The 25,140-nt window shown below is 42.7% G+C and overlaps 1 protein-coding gene across 5 annotated transcripts in view; it reads right to left on the bottom strand.

Moving 5' to 3' along the window:
• The window catches only part of Slc8a3 (solute carrier family 8 member A3), a 150,481-nt gene that overhangs the window by 40,157 nt on the left and 85,184 nt on the right, over positions 1-25,140 (bottom strand). The gene's annotated exons all lie outside the window — the stretch shown is intronic.

Raw genomic sequence — 25,140 nt, 5'->3', positions numbered from 1 at the left:
TAGGCGGAGCTTGGAGACTCCTGCAGAAGAGGGGGAGAAAGGATTGTAGGAGACAGACAGATTAAGGACACCACAAGAAAACTCTCAGAGTCAACTAACCTGGGTCCACCGAAACTGAACCGACAACCAGGGAGCCTGCAGGGGACTGACCTAGGCACTCTGAGTATATGTGACAGTTATGTAACTTGGTCTTCTTGTAGGACTCCTAACAGTGGAAACAGGGGCTGTCTCTGACTCTTTTACTGGCTTTTGGGACCCTACTCCTCATACTGGGTCGCTTTGCCCAGCCTTAATACATGGTGCTTCGTCTTTCTGAAACTTGATATGTCATGTTTTGTTGATATTCACAGGAGACCTGCCCTTTCCAAAACAGAAATGGAGGAGGACTGAATTGGGGAGGGGTTGGGAACACAGGGGGTAAGTTAGGGGAGGGTCTGGGAGGAAAGAAAGGAGGGGTAACTGGACTGGGATGTAATATATATACACATACATATATGAGAAGAAACTAAGACACCATCTGTCTCAGTTAGGGTTTTTATTGCTGTGAAGAGATACCACGACCACAGAAATTCTTAAGAGGAAACATTTAATTGGGGTGGCGCATTTACAGCTTCAGAGGTTCAGTCCATTATCATCACGGTGGGAGCTTGATGGAGTGCAGACAGACAGTAGCTAACAGTCCTACATCTTGTGAGCAATGGGAAGTCAACTGGGACACAGGGTGGTATCCTGAGCATAGGAAACCTCAAGGCCTGCCCCAACAGTGAGCGTCACGCTTCCTCTAACAAGGCCATGCCCACTCTAACAAAGCCACACCTTTTAATAGTGCCACTCCCTATGAGATTATAGAGGGCCATTTATATTCAAATTACTAGATTTCACTCCCTGGCCCCCATAAGACTATAACAATATGTTACCATTATAACTATAAGTAAAATGCATTTAGTCCAACTTCAAAAGCACCCATAGTCGATAACAGTCTCAATAAGGTTTAAAAGTCCAAAGTTCAAAGTTTCTTCTGAGATTCATGTAACCTCCTAACTATACTCTCCAGTGAAACCAAATGAAAAAGCAGAGCAAGATTACATACTTCCAACATAGAATGGCATAGGATATACATTACCATTCTAACATATATGGAAGGGAGTATAGTGAGGAAATACTGAGTCAAAGCTAGACCAAAACCCAGCTGGGCAAACTCCAAAGTCTGCATCTTTCTGTGTGATATCAAAAAGCTCTTCAGATCTTCACCTCTGTTCAGCTTTGGTGACTGCAACACACTTCTTTCTCCTGGGCTGGTCCCATTCCCTGTTAGCAGGTACCCCAGGACTCTGGCCTCTCTAACATAATGAGTTCTTCAAGGCAATCGAGGCTTCAACTTCACAGCTTCATGCAATGGTGTCACTGCCCCTGACACGTGCCTGGCCTCAGCAGCTTTCCTTAATCTCGGGAGCAAATACCACAATCCATTTCTTCTATCCTTAACTCCAGAACCCTGTGGCTGAAGCTGCCAAGCCTGTGGCTTACTGAACATGGACCCCTTGTTTATTACATCTTCACCAGCTTTCTGCCCTTTGTTGCCTAAACTTAGCTGTCCTGAAACTTGCTCTGTAGACCAAGCTGGCCTCAGACTCAGAGATCCTCCCGCCTCTGCCTCCTTCAGCAAACCCTACCGGCATGCGCCACCACACCCAGCTCTAAACTTTTCTTCAGTTTCTTCCCACAAATTGGAAATTTAGCTGGGTGGGATCTTGACCTGAGGTCACCACTCCCTTTAAAACATTTCTTAATCCGCTTATCTCCTAGAACACAGGACTCCACTCCACTCCACTTCCTGGTGCTCCTTTTCTCCTCAAAATTTATATTTTGTAATTTACCCTACTCAGCTTGCTCCTTTTCATTATAAATCTTTACAAGCACACGACAGAGATTATACTAGGTTGTTTTGAGATTTCTTCGTGGAACTAATCCGAAACTCTTCATGTTAGCCTCAGCCAGACTCTTCAGACAAGGGCAAAAACCAGCCACTTTCTTCACCAAAATATCACAAGAACAATCTCTAGGCAACATACTAAAATTCTTCTCTTCTTAAACCTCTTAAGTGATCCCCCATAGTTCAAATAACTCTTAGCATCACTGTCTTCCAGGTTCCTACTAGTATGGCCCATTAAGCAGTGCTTAAAGCATTCCACCGCTTTTTAAACACAAAGCATGAAAGCCCAAAGTCTTCCAAACAAACGCATGGTCAGGCCTATTACAATAATACTGCAGTCCCTGGTACCAATTACTGTCTTAGTTGGGTTTCTATTGCTATGAAAAAACATCATGACCATGGCAACTTTTATTTAAAAAAAAAAAACACGTTTAATTGGGGTAGTTTGCTTACAGTTTCAGAGGTTCAGTCCATTATCATCATGGTGGGAGCACGGTAGCATGCAGGAGGACAGTATCTGAGAGTCCTACATCTTGTCAGTGACAGGACATAGACCGAGACACCAGGCATTATGCTGAGCATAGGAAAACTCAAATCACCTGCACAGTGACACACTTCTTCCAACAAGGCCACACCCACTCCACCAAAACCACACCTCCTAATATTGCCACTCCCTATGAGATTATGTGGGCCAATTATATTCCAGCTACCGCACCATATATCCTCTAGATTTCAGACATCTCCCAGTCTCCTTAGACCGGTATGGTAGCTACCCTGTGTCCTCTGCTCAGCTGCAGTTGCTTGATAATGTGACCATTTCTAGAGCCATGACTAACTCCAGATCAGCTGGATGCTTGCTGGTTTTGTTTATGAAAGGAATGAATGAAGAAACAAAAAAGAAGTGATAGAAGGTAGAGACATTTTAAATGCACAAACGGTGGCTAAGGCAAATGCTTCCTACTGAAGGAGATAATAGCGCCATCATAGGCAGACCTTGGGACTTCTGCAAGAGAAGGGGATAATTTTGAAAATGATCCCTATGGGCTGCGTGTACTGATTTGGGAAATGTGTAGACACGAGGAAACAGAGTCCTGTAGAGACACAGACTCAAGACTTATACACAAAGAAGGCAGTGTGAAATCTGTTTACATATATGATATCTTCAAATACGGGCATATACTCAGAGAAAAGCAATACACCGAGGATGACTTATCAGCATATTCACACCGAAACGAGCTTCCCTCCTTAACTTCCTCTCTACTGTTGCTGTGTCATATGTAAGAAGCCTATGAGGGTGTGGGGTACGGGATATATTTTGACGTACACATGCAATGTGCAGCAATCAAACGAGGGGACTGATATGCACACCACTTCAAACGGTTGCCACGTCTTGGTGGTGGCAAAGTCTGCTCTGTTATCTGCTCCAATACATGCTTTTAATCATTGTTAATTACAGTCCACATAGTCTTTTTATATTGAAGATCTGCTAGGATTATTTTTTTCCCTCCCAACTACTCTTCCTCTCTTTTGAGCCTGTTTTTGTAACTCCAGCTGTTAATAACCTCATAGCACAACCATGCCACTTTGACCCCTGCTTGCTGTTTTCCTGCAACGAGATGCTTGTTTATTCAACAGGCTTCTATTGTTTTTCCCCCAAAGACAATTTCTTTGATTGGCACATTGACCGCCTGTAGATTCATCTATATTTTACCAGAAGGACTCTCGCTCCCTCGCTGCCTTCCTTGTGAATTCTCCCACTTGATCTGACATTTGAAAAAATTCTACGCTCTGGATTATATTTTTCTCTGTTGCAACAGACTATCCGGGAGACCTTCAACATTGTGCATAAATACGCACATCCTGCAGCTCACTTGTCAATTTCAAAAGCTTCATGTCTGTTCACAGATAAAAGTAGACTACGCTGGCATTTCAGGAGGGCTACGCTTTACCCCTAGACTTCCAGATCTGACTACATAATCCTAATAGAGGTAGAAAAGTTTGATTTAGAGAAGCCACAACTATTTTTCAGGGCTGAAATGGATCTGGTGGTGTTCTTTCCTGGTATTAAGAGACCTTTTATCTTTGAAGGCACTTATTCACGGTGATACCTATTCTAAACAAGCCTCATAGGTGGCATTTCTGGTTTTGATGGTTTTGGGATTCTCACAGAAACACTCTAAGACATTCATGGTGAATTTGTTCAGCTAGCTGTAGCCCTACTGCTGAAGAATCAGACTGAACACCAGGTGAGACAGCTGTGTCAGTTGCGTCTGGTTCTCTCTACGTTCTAGGAGAGATTATTCGTCTTCTGGGAAGTTATAAATTTCTCTGAGCATTCAAGTGTAGCCAAGCATAAACAATAGTTTACATATAATTTCAGGTGGCTCACAGATCCCATAAAACTCCAGTTGTCAAACCCCTAACGACCCGTGGAGTCCAGGCTAATAAACACTAAAGATCAATTACTGATCAGTTATTGATGGGTGAGGGATTTCACAGACCTCAGGATGTGAAGGAACAGCTGCCAGGAAAGTGTGCACCGCTGGGCAGTAGCTACACCGCCCAGCAGGAGCTACCTAGCCTTGTGTAATCAAGCCCAGCATGGCTGAGTGCGTTTCCATCTCTCCTTCTGCAGGGCATCAAATTTTCTACTCATTTCTATTATGAGATTTCTATTTTACAGCATCAAATCTCTCATTCTTATGATTGAAGTCAGCACAAAATAGCTCCTTTAAATAAAAAAACAAATTGCCTTAAAATAAACCACTTTTTTTTAAGAGCAGGAAGAAGGGAGCCCCTGTATTAAAAAGGTTTCCTTTTCTGCCGCTTTTCCCCCACAAACCCTAGCTCATTGCCTTCTCTAATATCACATACTCCCTAGACACCTACCGTCTTTTGTTAGGTCTCATCTCAAAGCTGTCATCTAAAAAATCTTCCATCGGCTCCAATCTTTCAAGTGTCTGGGATTTATCTCCCTCCATACCTCTCTGAACATATCTGATTTGTGAACCCAAGACTGTTCACCTGAACCCGCCTGGTGGCTGGGCACGTTTGAATGTCTGGATCACCACTGTTCTACTCTTTTAAAACTCAAGGCAATGTAATCTCCCTCTCCCAACAGATTTTTTTCCCCAAAGCTCACTGATTTTTCAAAGTCATATTTAAAGGAAAACTAGAACAACGTAGTAACCACTAATTACAAACGGCACTGTGATCTGTTTTGCCCATCTCACCCTGGGCCTCTTAGCAGCATCTATTAACATTTCAGGCATATGGAGGAGCTTTGTTATCATAAAGCAATTAGAGATTTTTCTTCTCCCCTCCCTAAGGAGGATACTCCAGGACACCACCATGTCATAAACACACGCTGTCAAGCTGGAGCTGTCACCTCATCACTTCCCTCCATCACCATTCACATACTTTGTTCAGGTTGTTCTTTGACTACTCTAGTAGCCCCCAGCTCTCCCATGATGCTCTCCTGATACCCCTTCCCATGTTTTCCCAGGTACACCCCTCCTCCAGACAGCCGGGGCTCTTGTGTAGTTCACTTGTTGGCCGACTTGATTTTAATCGCACTCCTGTGCTATGGTTTGAGTCTGCAGTGGCCCCAACAGGCTCATGTTTTAAGTGCTTATTGGTCAGACGATATTGGTATTTTAGGACGCTGCGGACTGTTAAGAGGTAGAGCCTAGCTGGTGCATACGAGCCATGGGAGCTAGGTCTTTGAAGGTTCTCATGAGTCCCTAATCCAGGTCTCACTCTTTGGTTCTTGGTCCATGCTTTCCTGCAGCCTTGATCTCAGCCGTTCCACTGTGCCTTCTCCGCCTCATGAACTCAAACCTTTGAAACTGTGTGGACAAATATTATTTTTCCCTTTGTTTACGTCTTTGCTTTAGTAGCCAGTAAACCACTGTTACACTAAAACCTCCCTGAGGAAAGACGGGGGATATTATTGTTTATCATATTCCGCCAGGATTTCTAACGTGGGGAATATTCATTCCTCAAATTCTCAGTGGTGTGGTTCAAATAGGAGCGGCCATTCTAAGCAATGTTTGACACAAGGACAATCCAATGTTTCAGTTGGAGATGTGGATTTGGTGGCTGCTTAGAGCTGGGTCTCCTTTCTACTAATAGAGGAAGCAAGTCTGAGAGACTGGCATGGAAGGAGGAGAAAAACTCCTGGAGACAGGTACGATCCCAGCTGTCTGCGGTCATTGCTTGCACCTTGCTTCCCAGGCTTTCGAGGCAAAGCCTCTCTTTGAAGTGACGTCAAAGTTGAGCTTCTGCCATTCACAACCAACAAATCTTCTCAAAAAACACCTACCATCTTATTTGTGTCCCTACAGCTAGTAGTGGATTCTGGATTTGGCATCCAATATGGGCTCTATAAATATAACTATCTTCAGTTTAAAGCCTGAAGTGACATTTGTCATCATGGGACTCACGGGTGAGGTGACTGCACACATGCTACACCGTCACAGTTGTACGAGGGTCCCATGGAAGTTAGCACTGTATCGTGAAGTAGCGGCTGTAGGCATTCTGACCAGCTATCTACTTGAGTCTGAGTTTGTTCTGTTGGTATTAGGTCAACTATCCTGCAGAAGTGTTAGCTATTTCTAACAGCTGTCAATAATTAGCTCTCCTCAAGCATAATCTTGAAAGACCACATGCTTATCAACAACAGTCTACTTGGTCACCTGGTTGGTTTCCTAGTTGCATGGTGCATAGAACATTGGCTGTAAGAGATGAAATACCTGACCAGGCAGTGGTGGTGCATGCCTTAAGTCCCAGCACTTAGCAGGTGGATCCCTGTGAGTTCGAGGCCAGCCTGGTCTACAAAGCAAGTTCTAGGTTAGGCCCCAAAGCTACAGAGAAACATTGTCTCGAAAAATGAGAGAAAGAGATAGAGAAAATAACTTATGTGGACACTGATAACCAACCAGGTTGCCTTGAGAAAACAATACTACTCCTTTGGGCCCTGCTTTCCCCATTTGCCAGATGGAAAAAGCATATCTTATATACATTACAATACTTCTGAGATATTGGGATGGGGAAACCCAGCAGCACTTTATCCTTAGCTATGCTTTCCTGGAGACTCATGTTAGGCTTGTCTCTAAACAAACAGGCCACTGCAAAGCTGACAGGTTCGCTTTGATAAATACATGGCCTAAGGCAGGGTCACTCCTGCAAGAACTGCCCTGATGTACGTTATGAAGGAGCTGAGGTGAGCCTCCCCAAGTCTGATATGCATTTTCCTCTCTGTCCTCTTGGTGTGTTTGTCAGTTCCAGTTTCTTGACCCTGTTGTCACCACCACAGCTCTGAAAAGGCCTCTCGGCTCAGTATTTAAGGACGAAAATGGGTCTCGACAAAACGGCAGTCTACAGAACGGGAAAAGATCTTTACCAAACCCACATCAGACAGAGGGCTGATCTCCAGGACATACAAAGAACTCAAGAAACTCGTTATCAAAAGAACAAACGATCCAATAAAAAAATGGGGTACATATCTAAACAGAGAACTCTCAACAGATGAGTCTAAAATAACTGAAAGACACTTAAAGATATGCTCAATATCCTTAGCCATCAGAGAAAGGCAAATCAAAATAACTCTGAGATTCCATTTTATACCAGTCAGAATGGCCAAGATCAAAACACCGATGACAACTTATGCTGGAGAGTATGTGGAGTAAAGGAACCACTCTTTCATTGCTGGTGGGAGTACAAACTGGTACAGCCACTTTGGATATCAGTATGGTGATCAGAAAATAGGAATCAATCTACTTGATGACCCATCAGTATTACTTTTAGGTATATACCCAAAGGATGCTCAATCATACCACAAGGACGTGTGCTCAACTATGTTTGTTCATAGCAGCAATTTTGTAATAGTCAGAACCCAGAAACAACCTAAATACCCCATTGACCAAAGGATGGATAAAGAAAATGTGTAACATTTACACAGTGGAGTACTACACAGCAGAAAAAAATAAGGCCATCTTGAAATTTGCACACAAATGGCTGGAGCTAGAAAACATCATACCCAGTGAGGTAACCCAGACACAGAAAGGCAAATATCATATGTACTCACTCATAAGTGACTTTTAGATATAAAGCAAAGTAAACCAGCCTACAATTCATAATCCCAAAGAACCTAGACAGCAATGAGGACCCTAAGAGAAACATACATGGATCTAATCTACATGGGAAGTAGAAAAAGACAAGATCTCCCGAGTAAATTGGGAGCATGGGGGCTATGGGAGAGGGTTGAAGGGGAGGGGGAGGAAGGGAGGGGAGCAGAGAAAAATATATAGCTCAATAAAAGCAACAAAGAAAAATGAAAAAGAAGTGAGTCTTGAGTCTTTTGCCTCCTTGCTCTGTCCTTATGACCCACACTCTCTGGCATGTTCCCTAACTAATGCACTGGTTTTCGTAATACCCAGAATGCCTTCGGAGAGCACAGCCATCCTGCGTGAAACTCAGGAAGGACAAAAGTGGGCTAGCATGGGCTACTTGTTTGAGGGGTTCTATCTAGTTCTGACTCTGCTTCCTTCCTTGTCCTTGAAACAAGTTCTTCCAGAAGCCTCTTAGTCTTTTAGACTTAAAAGAGATTTCCAAGCCATTCCAGGGGCTCCCCTCCAGTAGAAGGTGGTGGTAGAAAGATGGAGGTTTTGGAGACTTGGGTTCACGTCTCTGACCTGCTGTCACCTGTCTTTGGAAGCTAATGTTTGGGAAGAGTCTGTGGAATGGGGATAAAGTGGCTCATGTTGCCCCGCAAACATGATGCCAACAGCCAGCTGTATACAGTAGGTGCCGAGCAAATGCTGGTTTCCTTTCCCATCTTCCAGGCAGAAGACAGAAAGCATCCTGTAAGTGGGATCTCTCCTATTTTAGGAAGGAAATCACAGGGACAATCTGGCTCCAGAAACGAATGTTTCCAGAGGAAACAGTGGAAACAATATGTTCCCCTTTATTTAGGGACAAGCAGAGACCCAATTCTCGGTTCTGCATTTCCTCCGTGACAAGAAAGGGCACACATGAGCTAAATGGCTTCCCAGCAGGGAGAGACATGGAGAGGGTGGGGCTCTGCAGAAGGCAGACTGTGCCCCTTGGTGCTGGTGGAGGGGAGGGGTCTCCAGAGCTCTGAGCTGGGGACTGCTCGGCAAAGCCCCAGGGACTGGCAGCCTATGCTAGTGACAAAAGTAATTCCCATCCGCAGGAGCTTGCTGACATTTTCAAAGCATTTTCTCTCCTTTTATCTTCTTCCCCCTCACAATGTCCACGTGAGATGGGTGCTATCGCTCCCATCTGACAGACGGGAAATGAAGCCAGTGCAAGAGTATTGCAAATGACAAGACAGCCTCTCAGGAGCACGACACGAAGTGGCATTTCTCTCTTGGCTCAGCAGGGTGACCTTGAACTAACTGCTTATCCTGTGGGTCTCAGTTTGCTCGTTTGTAACCTTGTCTCAGAGCGCCCGTCCTTTGTCACAGGGCACAAAGAATACAGGCTTTAGAGACCTAATTTTGAATCTCACTGCACTCTGTGCTAGCACTGTATGGGATTTGGTAAACACATCATATCACAACTGCTCCTAGGACCCAGTGTCCTTATGCCAGCACTCAGAACTTCCAGAAGTTCACTTAGGGCACTCTTGTTCTCAGAACCTTTACTGGAGACTGTTCCATGGTCCCTGGACCTCCTGAAGGGTCACGGGATAAGGTCTGGTGACTAGGCTGAGAAACCACATGTCCTATAATGATCAGAGACCCTGTCAAGTCGACTGAGTACTAACAAGGCCAGACACAGGAATCTCTGCCAGCTTCCTTTTCTGCCTCAGTTTCTCCATCTGAAAAGAAGATGGCACTGACTTCTGCCATGACTTTTGACCTTTTGAACTGTCATGTAGACCATGGCAACAGCTTCCTCCCTTCTCTACTTGTTATCTACAGACTCGGTAGCTGCATCTTTACTCCATTTGTACAGTTTTGTGGATACTCTGGCTGTCTGAGGTAAGGCTGTGTAGACTTGGGTGTGCCGAAGCGCACACTTTTCATGTACAAGAGACTCAATGAAAGAGGGTATGAGGAGGGGGGTTGGAGAGGAGGGAAGGAAGAAGAAGGAGGAGGGAGAGGAAGGGAGAGGAAGAGAAAGGGAAGGAAGAAGAGAGAGAGGAAGGGAGTGAGGGAGAAGGAGGGAGAGAGAGGGGAAGGGGGAGGGAGGGAGAGAGAAAAGCAAGTGGTAAGAAACCATTTTAGTTTCAGGGAAAGAGACAAAGGAAGGCACGACCAGTGCCGTAGTGCCGTAGCTTCTGTCTTCAGCATCTCATGAGGCTTGCTTGCCTTCCTGAGTTCTACAAGAAACCTTTTCAACTCAGGCATCCAACTTCTGCTTTTTCCTAAGCTCTTGGTTCTGTTTGTAACCAGACAGTGACATGGACAATATGTGTCTGCTCTTCCTGTCTTGCCATCTGGATAGGTTTAATCATAGACGGAATCATGGTCACTGGCGTTTCTAATGGCATTCAATTGTTGTGGCACTCAGGCGAATTGAACATGCGACCCTGGCAACGAGTAACAAAGCTCTTCACTTCAGCATCAGGATGGCTGCTTTGTCACGCAAAGAGATGCCTTCAGCCATGTCCTCCAGCGTCTTCAAGTAGGGACAATGAAACATCATAGATCTCGGGGTCCAACTGTCTAGCCCTCCATCGTATATCCAGCTACTTTCTAGTTGTGTGACAATTGAGCAAGGTACTCCATCTCTGGGCCTTGGTTTACTCATCTGTCAAATGGGGATGTTTAGGCAGCAGATCATAGGATTGCTGTGGAGTTGGGGGTAAAGGGCATGGTAAACCCTCCATCGACACCGCCCATTAAGTTCACATCATGAGGAGATATTCATGGCAGGTGGGGTGGTAGGTTGGGCTTTGATTCTTCTGTTTTCTCCATGCTACTGTGTTTGAGGAGTGAAGACAGCAGTTGGCAAATTCAGAGAGAACTAAGACTTTGAAAAGACTCCGGTCAGCAAAGAGATAATTAGAGACTTGGAGGAAAGTCGTTCAGAAAAGTGCAAAAAAAACCAAATACTGTCCTGAGACCACGGTGACAGGAATGTGGTCTCAGATTAGAACAGAAACTCCTGCACCAGAAAAGGGAAGCTGGGACACAGTCCTGAAGAAATATCAGGAGGCCCAGAAGCTTGGGTGAGGCTGGGAAGGCTGATGGGAAGTGTAGGCAGGACCAGAGTCAGAATGGAACTCAGGGGAATCGCGATCGCAAAGACTTGATAAATTTAGATACCACCCTCTGATAATCTTTTTTAAAAAAATCCACCTCTTTGATGATGAATGAAATTCCTGCGGCATATCTACATGCCTTCCAGCTCATCAGTACAAAGCTACTATAAATGATTCTGCATACCAAAAGCAGTTTAAAGTGTGTGGCTGCCCGGCGGACCATGCTGGCTTCCGTCTGCTGACTCTCCGGTCAGGTTGTGTGAGTATCAAGCCTGACTCCACCAAGAGCTAACTTGGTGACTGTGAATACATTTTGCAGATGCTTTGTGTCTCACGTTCCTTGTCAGTGGAGAGGACAAAGTCATCGTCCAAGTTCCCAAATCAGAAAAGGGAAAATAAATCAACATTGACTAGACACGGGGAGGCCAGCAAAAGCTCGGGAAATGTCACCTATGGTTTTATGCCTATGGTTTTTAGGTCTTTACATGTTGTATACACACACACACACACACACACACACACACACACACACACTGACAACTCCAGTCCTGTCAGCTAGCCCAGCCTCAGGAGCTCTCTGAAGCACAGGCTCAGGGCCAGGGCAGGGTCCAACTACAGAGAATGTGAGAGTTTTCAGAACCAAATCAGCCAAGGGATGCACTTGGCACCGTCTTTGCACACAAACCTCCGATGTCTCGACACTTTTCTCTATGCGGCTCCGATCTCCCCTGTCTCACACTGTCCCCGATCACCAGCCCTTGGCCCTACCACTATTCTTGCTCCTTTCTCAGTTCCCAAGAGGGAAACCCAATGACGGCACTCACACCCCGGCTTAGGTGTCACCTCGGCTGTAGCCAACTGAGCTCATGGAAAGGGAGATCAGAGGTTCCCTGGACATATGACCACAACAGTTGTCACGGCAAGCGTCCTGGGCCGCCTTCCAAGCATCAAGTCACGGTTCATCAGCCTCTGCTGCCCAAGAGAAGTGCCCCACCCTTCCCCCTTCCTTCAAACCCCCTTTCCCTGAGTTTGCCTTCTTTGTCTACCTTTAATATATATATTCTCTCTATCCATACGGTCCCCTCCCCCTCTCAAATTCCCATCTCATTTTGCAACCGAATGGACTAAAAATACTTCTGGCAGCTGTGATCAAACCCAAACTGAGCAAGATGTAGATTTAATGAGGCTTCCATGGAAACAAGAATCCTTTTGCCAGGCAAAAGGATATGTCTGTGCCAGGGAAAGGAAAAGGGCAGGGGACCATGTAGAGAGGAGATGGAGATGTTGGTTACATGGGGACAGTCCGGAGTCCCAAGAATCCCCTTGACCCAGCAACTTTTTCTGGAAGGGGTTCTTTAGCCTGCAGCCAGAGACCACGCTGGCTGGCGACAGTCAGCCGCGCTGGTCAGCAATATTCTGAGAGCCACCCTACGTGAATGTGGCAAGGGAACCACAGTTTATTTTCGGCTTGAGATAAATATTTACCACCGGAGTCTCTCAAACAGACACTCAGCAGCTGGAAAAAAAATATTAAAGTATAAAAATAAAAAAGCTGCTGACTCCAGGCTTTGTTGACGAAGATCAAGGGAGTGCAGAGGAGAAAGGTCAGCTAGATGCAAAGGCGTTTTCTTCCCTGCAGGTCTCCGCGTCCCTTGAGGAGTCTTTTCCCTCCAGCTCTGGCTGCTGGAGTCGTGATGTTCCTCAAAGATTCTCAACGAGAAAGCTGACACTGGTTGGCACAGCCGCCAGGTGCCTATCTGGTGCCTGATCTCACGTCACCCGGCAGGGATGGTACCTACTGTAATTCCGCTTCCTCTCCCAGGCCCTTGGCAGTTTCCGGTGAGTTTCCACTGTCCACATGCTAATCTTTACCTGCTAAGGACTAGTCTTCACACTGGATAAAAAGCGGCCACCACAACACTATGCACCAATTGGACGAGGAGCTGTTTTTGCTAGATTTGTGCATCCAAAGCGATTTTTACACTTTTAGGTGCCGCCCCCCCCAAAGAATACACAACAGAGACCACAAAGGCGATATTTACTCTCTTTATGTATAGGGGTAGTCTGATGGCCCCTGAATGGCCATAGAACCAGACTGTTATGTTATGTCAAATTCTTGTTCTTCCATGGATTAGATCATTGGCTTTATGGCATGTAGTTAAATTTTTCTTTAAAGTTTAAAGCCTCTCTCTCTCTCTCTCTCTCTCTCTCTCTCTCTCTCTCTCTCTCTCTCTCTTACTGTGAGGGGGTGAACATGACAGTGCATATGCGTGAAGGCTAGAAGACAACCTCTACTCTCCACTCTCGTTCCACAGGCTCCATTCATCTTTCTTTGTGGGAAAGAGGCCTGACTTGGAGCCCTGACCTGGAACTTGCCTCATACTAGACTGGATGACCTGTCCTTCTCCCTGGTGCTGGAACTGCAAGCATCTACCCCTACTGCAGTCACATGCCTGTTCTACTATCACTGGGGACGGTGTGGAAATAAGTCTGAAGAGTGGCAGAGAATGCCCCACGTTGTTTTCAACAATTACCTGGATCACAACTATTTTGCCTCTTGGTTTGGACTAAATGTCAGACTCGAGTCCTTCAGGAAGATTCAGGAGTTAGAATTCCCAGCTTTCTCAGGCCCCTGTGCACTCCATGGCCCTGGGGATCCCTAAAGTGATGGTTTGAGTGAATGCTTCCCATATATTTAAAAGCTTGTTTCCTAGCTGGTGGACTGCTGAAAAAAGGTTAGGAGGTGTGATTTTGTTGGAGGAGGTGTGTCACTGGGGGTGAGCTTTGAAGTCTCTCTCTCTCTCTCTCTCTCTCTCTCTCTCTCTCTCTCTGTCGGGCTTATAGATCAGATGGAAGCTCTTGGCTACTGCTCCACTCCAGTACCATGCCTACTGTCATGCTCCCCACCACGATGATCATGGACTCACCCTTTGACACTGTAATCAAGCCCCTAGTTAAACACTTTGTTTTTACAAGCTGCCTTGGTCATGGTGTCTCTTCACAGCAATAGGACAGCGACTAAGACACTGGGCAGTGAGCATGCTGGGATTGCTGCTCATGTACATCATGGCCAGTACATAAGAACCTCTAAACCAGGGTTTCTCAGTCTGTGGGTCATGACCCTTTGGGGCTTGCATGTCAGATGTTTACATCATGGCTCACGACAGTAGCAAAATTGCAGTGTGAAGTAGCGATGAAATCATTTTATGATTGGGGGTCACCACAACTGTATGAGGAGCTGTATTAAGGGTCCACAGCACTAGGAAGGTTGAGAACCAGTGCTCTAAAAACAATGTTTGTACATTAGAACCCTGTGCTGATTTACCTATCATCTCTAGAAGACATTTAGAAACAGACACCCATGGGGTCTGGTGACACAGGCCTTTAAGCTCAGGACTCAGAGGAAGAGCTAGGTGGGTCTCTGTGAATTGGAGGCCAGCCTGGTCCAAGTTCCAGGATAGCCAGAGTTATATGAGAGACCTTTTCTCAAAACCAAACCAAACCCCACATGGTCTATCATTTTATTCTTCTCCATATTTTATAGATGATTACGTGAATCACCAAGTTTAACTTCCCTGAAAGAGACACCTTGAAATAGATAACTGGGCTGCTGAGCTAAAAGGATACTGAGATGGTAGAAGGTGCTTCTAAGGTCAAGGTTAAACCTGGATCAGCAACATGCTATTCTTAGCCTTAGCCGGTTGTTCTGAGGAGGGGGCTAGAGATGCCAGCTGAACACATCACTTCTACCCAGGGACAACAGCGCTTCAATAACTGTAGGGCTTTGAGACTAATAGCCGAGTCTTTGTACAGTCTTTGTCTAAAAAAAGGGGGGGTGGATGTTGGAGAAATAGTTCAGTACAAACATGAGGACCCAAGTTTGATCTCTAGCACCCATGTATAAAAGCCAAATTCAGCAGTATGTGCTTGTAACTCAACCCTGGGAAGGCAAAGTCAAGTGGATCTTTGAGACTCACTGGCCAGCCAGCCTAGCCTAGTGCAAAAGTCCCGTTCCATTCAGAGACCTTGTGTTAAAAAAATGAGGTGGACAGCTTCCAATTACTAAGCCCAATGCTGACCTCTGGTCTACATGTGTGTGCCCACACAAGCACAGCTACCTGGAAGAGAGAGGAAAAGAGGAAGAGAGGAAGGAAGAGGGGGAGGGGAAGGAGAAGAAGAGGGAGGGAGAATTTATAGTCGAAGAAGGAGCTTCTGAGCCAGGTTTGGTGGCACAATTCTTTAGTCCCATCACTCTGGAGGCAGACGCAGGTAGATCTCTGTGAGTTTGAGGCCAGCTTGACCTACAAAGCAATTCCTGGACTGCCAGGGCCGTTACACAGAGAAACCTGCCTCAAACAAACAAACAGACAGACAGACAAGTAGGAACTTCTGTTGATATGTTTATCAAAGCCAGAGGTGAAATAAAATTTTGACCTCTGCTCCTGCACAAGATGAACATCTTTCAAGAGGAACTGCTCCTTACAGCCACTGGTACAGATGGCCTGACGGCTGCCGACAGCAAATGTGACTCATGCCACACAGAGCTTCACTATCTTGTTGAAGTCGCTCATGACTTACGATGACAAAGGCTGAATTAGAAAGCCTTCCCTATGATTATGAGCTGGGCTGTTTCTCTTTAGATTCGGCAATTTTTGTTCCACGTTATCTGAAACTCTGGTATTAGACAATATACTTATAATCATTCTTCCCGATGAAACCAGGGGCTCTTTCCTGGTTGTTGATGGAAATGTTCCTCTTTGGGGAAATTTTCTGGTCTTGAATTGTTTTGGCTGATCTTATCCTATTGACTTTATCTTTTATGACCACTTTATTGTAAACCTATTATATTTTCATATTTAAGCGCACGTTTCGTGAATAATGCAGAGTTTGATATTTCTCTATTATGTTTATTACTTCTGTCTTTTTCTGCCTTTTCATATAATATGCTTACTACTATAGTTGGATTTAACTTCACCATTTTATTATCTGTCGTATTTTCATATTGTATGGCTATTATTTCTCAATTCTACATTTATTGTTCCTTTAAAATTAACTTTAGTATTCTATTTTAATTCCTCTGCTGGCTCATGACCTGTGCCTCTTTGAATTATTTTTTGGTTGGTTGCTGTTGGGATGACAATAAACAACTTGGATTTATCAACATGATCTAAAAGACGGAACTGCACTGATTCATAGAAAATGCAACCCCCCCCCATATCGATCCATGCCTTCCTATGTGTCTTTTCAGGTGCTGTAACAAAACAGTACAATGTCTGCTCCAAATCCTCATTTGAGTGGTGAGAGTAGAAAACACACATTTACCATGTCTGCTTTCTTTTTATTTTTTTTCTGTTGACTTGCTGGTCTGTTTATAGACCTGTTTCCATTTGATGCCATTTCTATCCTAGTGAATGACTATCAGCATATGTCTTAGTTGCTGTTCTAATGCTGTGATGAAATACCTTGACCAAAGCAACTTCCAGAAGGGAGCATTTAACTGGGGGGCGTGCTTACAGTTTCAGAGAGTGAGTCCATGAACATTAAGGCAGGAATGTGAGGGGCTGGCAGGCATGGGGCTGGACCAGTGGCTGAGAGTTTACTCCTTGACCTACATGCAGGAGGCAAAAAGAGAGTGAGGCTGGACCTGGCATGGACTTTTGAAGCCTCAAAACCCACTCCCAGTGATGCACCTTCTCCAACAAGGCCACACCTCCTAATCCTTCCTAAACAGTTCACCAACAGGGAACCAAACATCCAAACAGATGAGCCTATCCTCATTAAAACCACTACAATGTATCTTATCATGTCTTTACTAGAACATAGAATTGCTGGACACAGACTAGGCTGGACAGTTTGTCCATGATCGTAGTATCCGTTGTCCTGTTTTCCTGCTTCTTATGAAGTAACACCACTCATTGTTTTTTTTACTCCAAATACAATATTCTTTTCTTTGCTGCCCTTCAAGACCCTTCTATTGTCCTGTGTTGTCAACAGGTTCTGGGTGATGAGCAGAATATGGTTGCTTTGTATCCATCTGGCTTAGAGGTTTGAGAGTCTCTAAAAGATTCTGTTTACTGTCTTGTTTTCTGTCTTCTTTTCCTGGAACTGTAGTTACACTCAGGATAGATTGTCTGATAAACCACACACTATTTTCAAACTGTTTTTGTTTGCTCTTCAGAATGGAGTGTCACACTCTCCCTCTCCCTTCTGATACTCCCTCACCCTTTATTATACCATTTCCAGTCTGGGCCTAAAATTTCCATGGTTCTTCCCTTAAGTGTGTTTTGTTTGAATGAGGAGATTGAATCTAAGACCTTGGACATGTTACACACATGCAATCACCATTAAACTACATCTCCAACCTCTAGGTTTTCTCCATAATTTTCATCCCTTATCTTAGAGCCTTCGTCATTACTCATAATTAATGCATTTTAAAACGCATTTTAGAGGCAGAGAACTCCACAGGAGCAGGATTGAGCCAGTGACCTGGGCTGGAGTGGGCCTGGGAAAGTAAACTCCACAGGAACAGGAGTGGATCTAGACCAGGGACATTTGTGGAGATAGGACTGAGCCAGCAACCTAGGCCAGAGCAGGCCTGGGATGGTGAATTCCACAGGAACAGGACTGAGCCAGCGACCACAAAGAACAACAAAACACCAGCAAAATCTAGTGACCCTACAATAGCAAGACTTGATCAACCAAATATAAATGAAGCAGAAGAAAATGACCTAAAAAATAATTTTAGGAGAATGTTTGAGGCCCTTAAAAAGGAAAGAAGAAATTTCCTTAAAAAAAATGGAGAAAAATACAAGTAAAAAATTGGGAGAAATCAACAAATCCCTTAAAGAAAACCAAGAAAAAGCTATCAAACATATGAAAAACTATTCAAGATTTGAAAACTGAAATAGAGCACAAGCCAAGGGAATTATAGAAATAAAAATCATGAGAAAACGATCAGTAACCACAAATGCAAACATAAACAGCAGAATACAAGAGAAAGAAGATAAAATCTCAAGTGCTGAAGATATAATAGAGGAAATAGACTGGTCAGTCAAAGAAAACATTAAATCTAACAAAACTTAACCCAAAATATCCATGAAAAGGCCAAACCTAAGAACAACAGGTATAGAAGAAGGAGAAGAAGTTCAACTCAAAAGCACAGAAAATATATTTAACAAAATCATAGAAGAAAATTTTCCCAAACTAAAAAAAGATATGCATATGAAGATACAAGAAGCTTACAAAACACCAAATAGACTGGATTAAAAAAAAAGTCGCCTTGCCACATAATAATCAAAACACTAAACATACAGAATAAGGGAAGAATATTAAGAGCTGAAAAGGAAAAAGGCCAACTAACATATGAAGGCAGACCTATTAGAATTACACCTGACTTCTCAACAGAGACAATGACAGTCAGAAGGTCATGGTCAAGTGTTATGCAGACATTAAGAGACCATAGATGTTGCCCAGACTACTAGACCCAGCAAAACTGTCGATCACCATAGAAGGACAAAACAAGATATTCCATGACAAAACCAGATTTAACAAATACCTGGCTACAAACCCAGCCTTACACAAAGTACTAAAAGGAAATCCCCAATCCAAGGAAGTTGGCCACATAAACAAAAACACAGAAAATTGATGATCTCACAGCAGCAAATCCCAAAGAAGGGGAAAACACACAAATTAACATCACCAACAATGAAAACTAAATTAACAGGAGATAGCAATCACTGGTCATTAATATCCCTTAATATAAATGGGCTCAACTCACCTATAAAAAGACAGAGGCTAACAGATTGGATAGGAAAACAGGATCCATTCTTCTGCTGCATACAAGAAGGACACCTCAACCTCAAAGACAGACATCGTCTCAGAGTAAAGGGTTGGGAAAATTTTTTCCAATCAAATAGACCTAAGAAACAAGTGGGTGTGGCAAACCTAATATCTAACAAAATAGATTTCAAACTGAAATCAAAAGAGACAAAGAAAGAAATTTCGTATTAGTCACAAGAAAAATCCATCAATAGGAAATCTCTATACTGAACATCTATGTCTCCAATACAAGGGCACCCTCAAAAAGAAGTGTAAAAGAAACACTTCTAAAGCTTAAATCATACATTAAACCACACACACTAATAGTGGGAGACTTCAACACTCCACTCTCACCACTGGACAGGTCAGTCAGACAAAAAATTAACAGGGAAATAAGAGAACTAAAAGATGCTATGACTCAAATGGACTTAACAGACATCTACAGAATATGCCATCCAAACAGAAAAGAATATACCTTCTTCTCAGCACCTCATGGAACCTCTCAAAAATTGACCACCCACTCGGTCACAAAACAAACCTCAACAGATGCCACGCATTGTGCCTCCCGTGTCTGCGCTCTGTGCGCTGGCACCCAGTTCGCGAGCTTCGGGCAAGGGGGCTGGAGGTTAAAATACACAGACACAGACAGACAGAGAGACAGCGACACAGGCCATCTTGAATTCCCCAAAAATGCCCCCTTTATTGTGTTCAGGGGCAGATTATATAGAGATAGCCACGCCCCAGCCAAACCCACCAGAAACCACTCTCCTGACATCAGGAACTCCTGAAGGTCTTGTGTTCAGAGCAGCTGTAGGCACTCAGATCAGGGGATTACAAGAAATTCAGGATCTGGGGTCTTACTGCTCCCAACAAACAGATACAAAAAAAAAAAATTGAAATAACCTCACGTATCTTATCAGATCACCATGGCTTAAAACTAGAATTCTCAATAGCAATACTAATTCCAGAAAGTCCCCAAACACATGGAAATTAAACAATGCTCACCTGAATCATCAATGGGTCAAGGAAGAAATAAAGGGAGAAATTAAAGACTTCCTAAAATTCAATGAAAATGACCTCACAAGATAACCAAATTTATGGGACACAATGAAAGCAGTGTTGAGAGGAAAGTTCATAGCACTAAATATCCACATAAAGAAAAATCCCACACTAGTAAATTAACAGAACATTTGCAAACTTTAGAACAAAAAGAAGCAAACTCACCCAAGAGAACTAGACAGCAGGAAATAATCAAATTGAGAGCTGAAATCAACAAAATAGAAACAAAGAAAACAATACAAAGAATCAATGAGACGAAGAGTTGGTTCTTCAAGAAAACGAACAAAATAGACAAACCTTTATCCAAACTAACCAAAAGGCAGAAAGAATATTAAAATTAACAAAGCCAGAAATGAAAAAGGGACATAACAACAGACACAGAGGAATTTCAGAGAATCATCAGGTCATATTTTGAAAACTTGTACTCCAAAAAAATTAGAAAACTTAAAGGAATTGAACAGCTTTCTGGATATCACATGCCAAAATTAAATCAAGATCAGACAAGCAAATTAAACAGACCTATAACTGCTGAAGAAATAGAAACAGTCATCAAAAGTCTCCCAACAAAAAACCCAGGTCCAGATGGTTTCAGCTCAGAATTGTACAAGATTTTCAAAGAAGAACTAATACCAATACTCCTCAAATTATTCCACACAATAGAAACAGAAAGAACATTGCCAAACTCTTTTCATGAGGCTACAATTACCCTGATACCCAAACCACATAAAGACATTACTAAGAAAGAATTGCAGACCAATCTTACTCATGAACATTGATACAAAAATACTAAATAAGATACTGGCAAATCGAATCCAAGAACACATCAGAACCATCATCCACCATGATCAAGTTGGCTTCATGCCAGAGATACAGGGATGGTTCAACATACGAAAATCTGTCAACATAATCCACCATCTAAGCAAACTGAAAACCACATGATCATTTCATTAGATGCTGAGAAAGCTTTCAACAAAATACAGCATCCCCGTATAAAGGGATAAAGGAGTTGGAGAGAGCAGAGAGATATAACATAATAAAGGCAATATACAGCAAGCCAACAGCCAAATCAAACTAAATGGAGAGAAACTCCCAGCAATCCCACTAAAATCAGGAACAAGACAAGGCTGTCCACTTTCTCCATATCTATTCAATATAGTTCTTGAGGTCCTAACTAGAGCAATAAGACAACAAAAGGAGATCAGAGGGATACAAATTGGAAAAGAAGAAGTCAAACTCTCACTATTTGCTGATGATATGATAGTTTACATAAGCGACCACAAAAATTCTACCACGGAACTTCTACAACTCAAACATTTTCAGCAATGTATCAGGATACAAGATTAACTCAAAAAAAATCAGTAGCCCTCCTTTACACAGATGATAAAAGGGCTCAGAAAGAAATCAGAGAAACATCACTTTTCACAACAGCCACAAATAGCATAAAATATCTCAGAGTAACTCTAACAAACCAAGTGAAGGACTTGACAAGAACTTTAAATCTTTGAAGAAAGAAATTGAAGAAGACACCAGAAAGTGGAAAGATCTCCCATGCTCTTGGGAGGTAGAATTAACATAGTAAAAATGGCAATCTTACCAAAAGCAATCTACAGATTCAGTGCAATGCCCATTAAAATCCCAGCAAAAATTCTTCACAGACCTCAAAAGAATGCTACTCAACTTCATATGGAAAAAAAAAACCCAGGATAGTCAAAACAATCCTGTACAATAAAGGAACTTCTGGAGGCATCACAATCCCTGACTTCAAACTCTACTATAGACCTACAGTACTGAAAACAGCCTGGTATTGGCATAAAAACAGTCAGGAGGACCAATAGAACTGAATCGAAGACCTGGATATTAATCCACACACCGTTGAATGCCCGATTTTTGACAAAGAAGCAAAAAATATCAAATAGAAAAAAGAAAGCACATTTAACAAGTGCTGCTGGCATAATTGGATATCAACATGTAGGAGAATGAAACATGCATATTGCTTCTGTGGAGGACTTGAGTGCAGTTTCTGGCACCCATGTCAGGAGAATCACAACCTCATGCATGTTTAATTCTGAGCTATCCCCCAGGTCCTTCCTCATGTTCTTAACCATGGCCACAAAACCTGCCTCAAGTTCTTTTATTTAATGTCAACATCCAGGCCATTGTGTTCATTTATCTTTTCAAAAATTTAAACTTTGTTATTAAAAAGTTGCAAATAAAAATAATCACACACCCAAATTAAGCAACCCTTAAGACTAAATCAGTGATCCTCTACAGATCCAAAGTAGTCATTCAGAATGGGAGCTGTGGAGCTTCACATTGGATTTTGTACTTCTGCCATCAGTTATATTTGATACACCGTCACAACAACAACAAAAACCCATGACATTAGAATTAGAAAAAGAATTATCCTTTCTAATTATTTTTTATATTCAAGTTTATAACTCACATTCAATACCTGGAAGAGCTGAAATCAAACCTAATTGTCAAACAACAGATGAAAGATAATGTTTGATATATCTAAAATTAAATATTACTTAGCTCTAAAGAAAAATAAAATCACGAAATTTGCAGGAGAATGAATCTAATTATAATATATAATGTTTACTGAGGTCACACTCACTGAAATAAAAACCTTCATGTTCTCTCTCATGGAGACTCTAATCAGTAATGCATGCATACATGCAGTAAAGGGAACAAGCAAGGCTAAATATTATGGGATATGGAAGGATTGAATCCAGGGATCATTTTTTATTGTGTAAATTTTGTCTTGTATATTGATCACATGTCCCTGTTTTCCCATATGTCTGGTAATTGTCATTTGCTAAACATTAAGACAAAATATTATAAAGAATATCAATTATATTATCCTCCTTTAAAGGACATTAGCTCTCATTCTGGCAGAAAAGTCACTATTATGTGAACATGACATCTCTGGTTAGAATGATTTCAGTTTTAATTCTAGTCTCAGGGCTCTTGTTGTACCATGTGTTTCTCATACAATCATTGCCGTTGTCTGCATTAGTCAGGGAGCTCTCACGGATTGAGTTAAGACTGTAGTATTTCTCAACATGGCTGTCTGTCCTTGCTGTCAATGTGTTCATCATTCATTCCCAAGCCTGAAGGAATAGACAGTTGCTGACCTGCGGATCCTTGCCAGTGTTTTATGTGTAGCTCAGTTCTCAGTCAAAGGCCTGCAGGAAGTCCCCATGGAAACCTTTGAACTTCCCAACATCCTCCCCTTGTCTCCTGTATTGCTCCTCTTCCCAGGACCTCCACCCTAAAAATTTCATCGACCTCAACAATCCAGAACTTTTGACCCCTGTTCCAAAAGAGGAAATCATCTCCAGGAAGGCTGGACAAGCTGGAAGGGATCCTACTGTTGCTTTATGTATTTCCTTTCTCACAAGGACCGTATTTTGCATTGCTTGGGGTTCAATGTCTGAAAATGATTTCTTTAATTGTCTTCAGATTTTTCAGAGACGAGGCCCAATTATATAGCTCAAACTGGCTTCCAGCTAGCCTCCTGCCTCAGTTTACCAAGTGCTAGGATTATAGGTGTGTGCCGGTCCTGCTGATTTTAAAGTTGTTTTCAACCATATAGATCAATTCTAGAAACACTGCAGTGGCCAGAGGCTCAAGTTCAGCCTGGTTCTTTTTAAACATTAATTAATCTTGCATGTCACACCATCCATATGGAGTTTGGGGAACAATTGAGAGGAGGATACCAGGGTTATCACCAGGATATCCACCAAGAGAATACCAGGGAGAAACTCAAGTCGTAAACACCTTTACTCGCTGAGCCATCTCGCCGGCCCCTTGTTTCACCTTCTAAGTTTTCAAAGCACCTACTTACATTGTCATTATGTGGTTTTACATTTGAGGTCTGTCCACCCCTCGAGAATACACTGCCAATCCAGAACAGAGGTTCAGGCTTTATAAGTGCCTATTATTTAATATGTATTTGTTGAATAAATGATGGATCACTCTGTCTTTTGGATCTTTTATTAACTTTATCATTAGTAAGAAGCTTAAAACCTTACATTAACACCCTTTTTTTCTTTTACTTTTCAATAAAGCGATATCTTACACGCTCCCTCTGAACATCACAAAACCCTACACCAAATATCAAGAATACTATAACAATCCTGAGACACAAAACAGCCAAGCGACTTGCCAAAGCTCATAGCAGAGGCAGCAAAATGGCTGGTGAGGTCTCTTGATGCAGATCAGTTCACTTCAGAGGGTTTCTTTGTTCCTCCATTCTGCCAGCTATTTTCTGACCTTAATTCAGAGAGCAAAATGAGTATAAAGTAGAATTCTCTTTTTGAAACAGATGTTTCATTTTACAATAAAGCATTGTAAAATGTAAAATTGGCTTTTTGGACCCTTAGCCTGTGTCAATAAGCATAAAGGAAACTATGTGAACTGACAATCACTTGCTCCTATTCAATCTCCTAGCAAATCTCTATAGAGCCTATAGACAATTAAAGGTAATACAGGGATATCAGGACAGATTTTTGTCAATAAATTTATTAACACATATAATAAGGTATAAGTAACGACATAATAAGATATTATTCAAATTAATTAAAAAACATAAGCTGTTGCCTTTCAGAGGTTGAAGGTAAGTCCCTGTTGCTGAAGACACCATGCTTAGACAGAAGCCCTGGGGAACCTGAGATGGTTCTGATTTGAAAGCCTCTTTCCTGAAGGGTAGCCTTCACAGATCAGCAAGTGTAATGCACACTTCAAAGGGAGGGGAGCAACCAATACTCTGACCCAGCTGTGACCCACAATAATGGCCAGCTTGGCACAGTAACACTGAGGGAGTAATAGTGCCACTCACATTTTGTCAGGAACCAACAGCTCTCTAATTGGACTTAAGGCCCACTCAACAGGAGTAGTAAGGTTATGGATCTTGAAGGAGAACCTACAATGGCCACTTTACCAAAACCAGCATAGTTGCTATCTGCGTTCTAAAACTTATATCCACAAATAAGGGTACCTCTCACCCCTCATCAAAGCACTTTCTCTTTGCACCCTATGGAGACAGTTTTGGAAAGTCACAACCAGTCAAAAGGCAGGGAACTAAATAGTC

The sequence above is a fragment of the Microtus oregoni genome, unplaced genomic scaffold (assembly GCF_018167655.1).
Source record: "Microtus oregoni isolate MIOR12 unplaced genomic scaffold, Mior012 000009F_ref0000495, whole genome shotgun sequence".
NCBI lineage: Eukaryota > Metazoa > Chordata > Mammalia > Rodentia > Cricetidae > Microtus > Microtus oregoni.
Note: the sequence above shows the minus strand (reverse complement) of the source record. Positions and strands in the feature narration are given on the sequence as shown.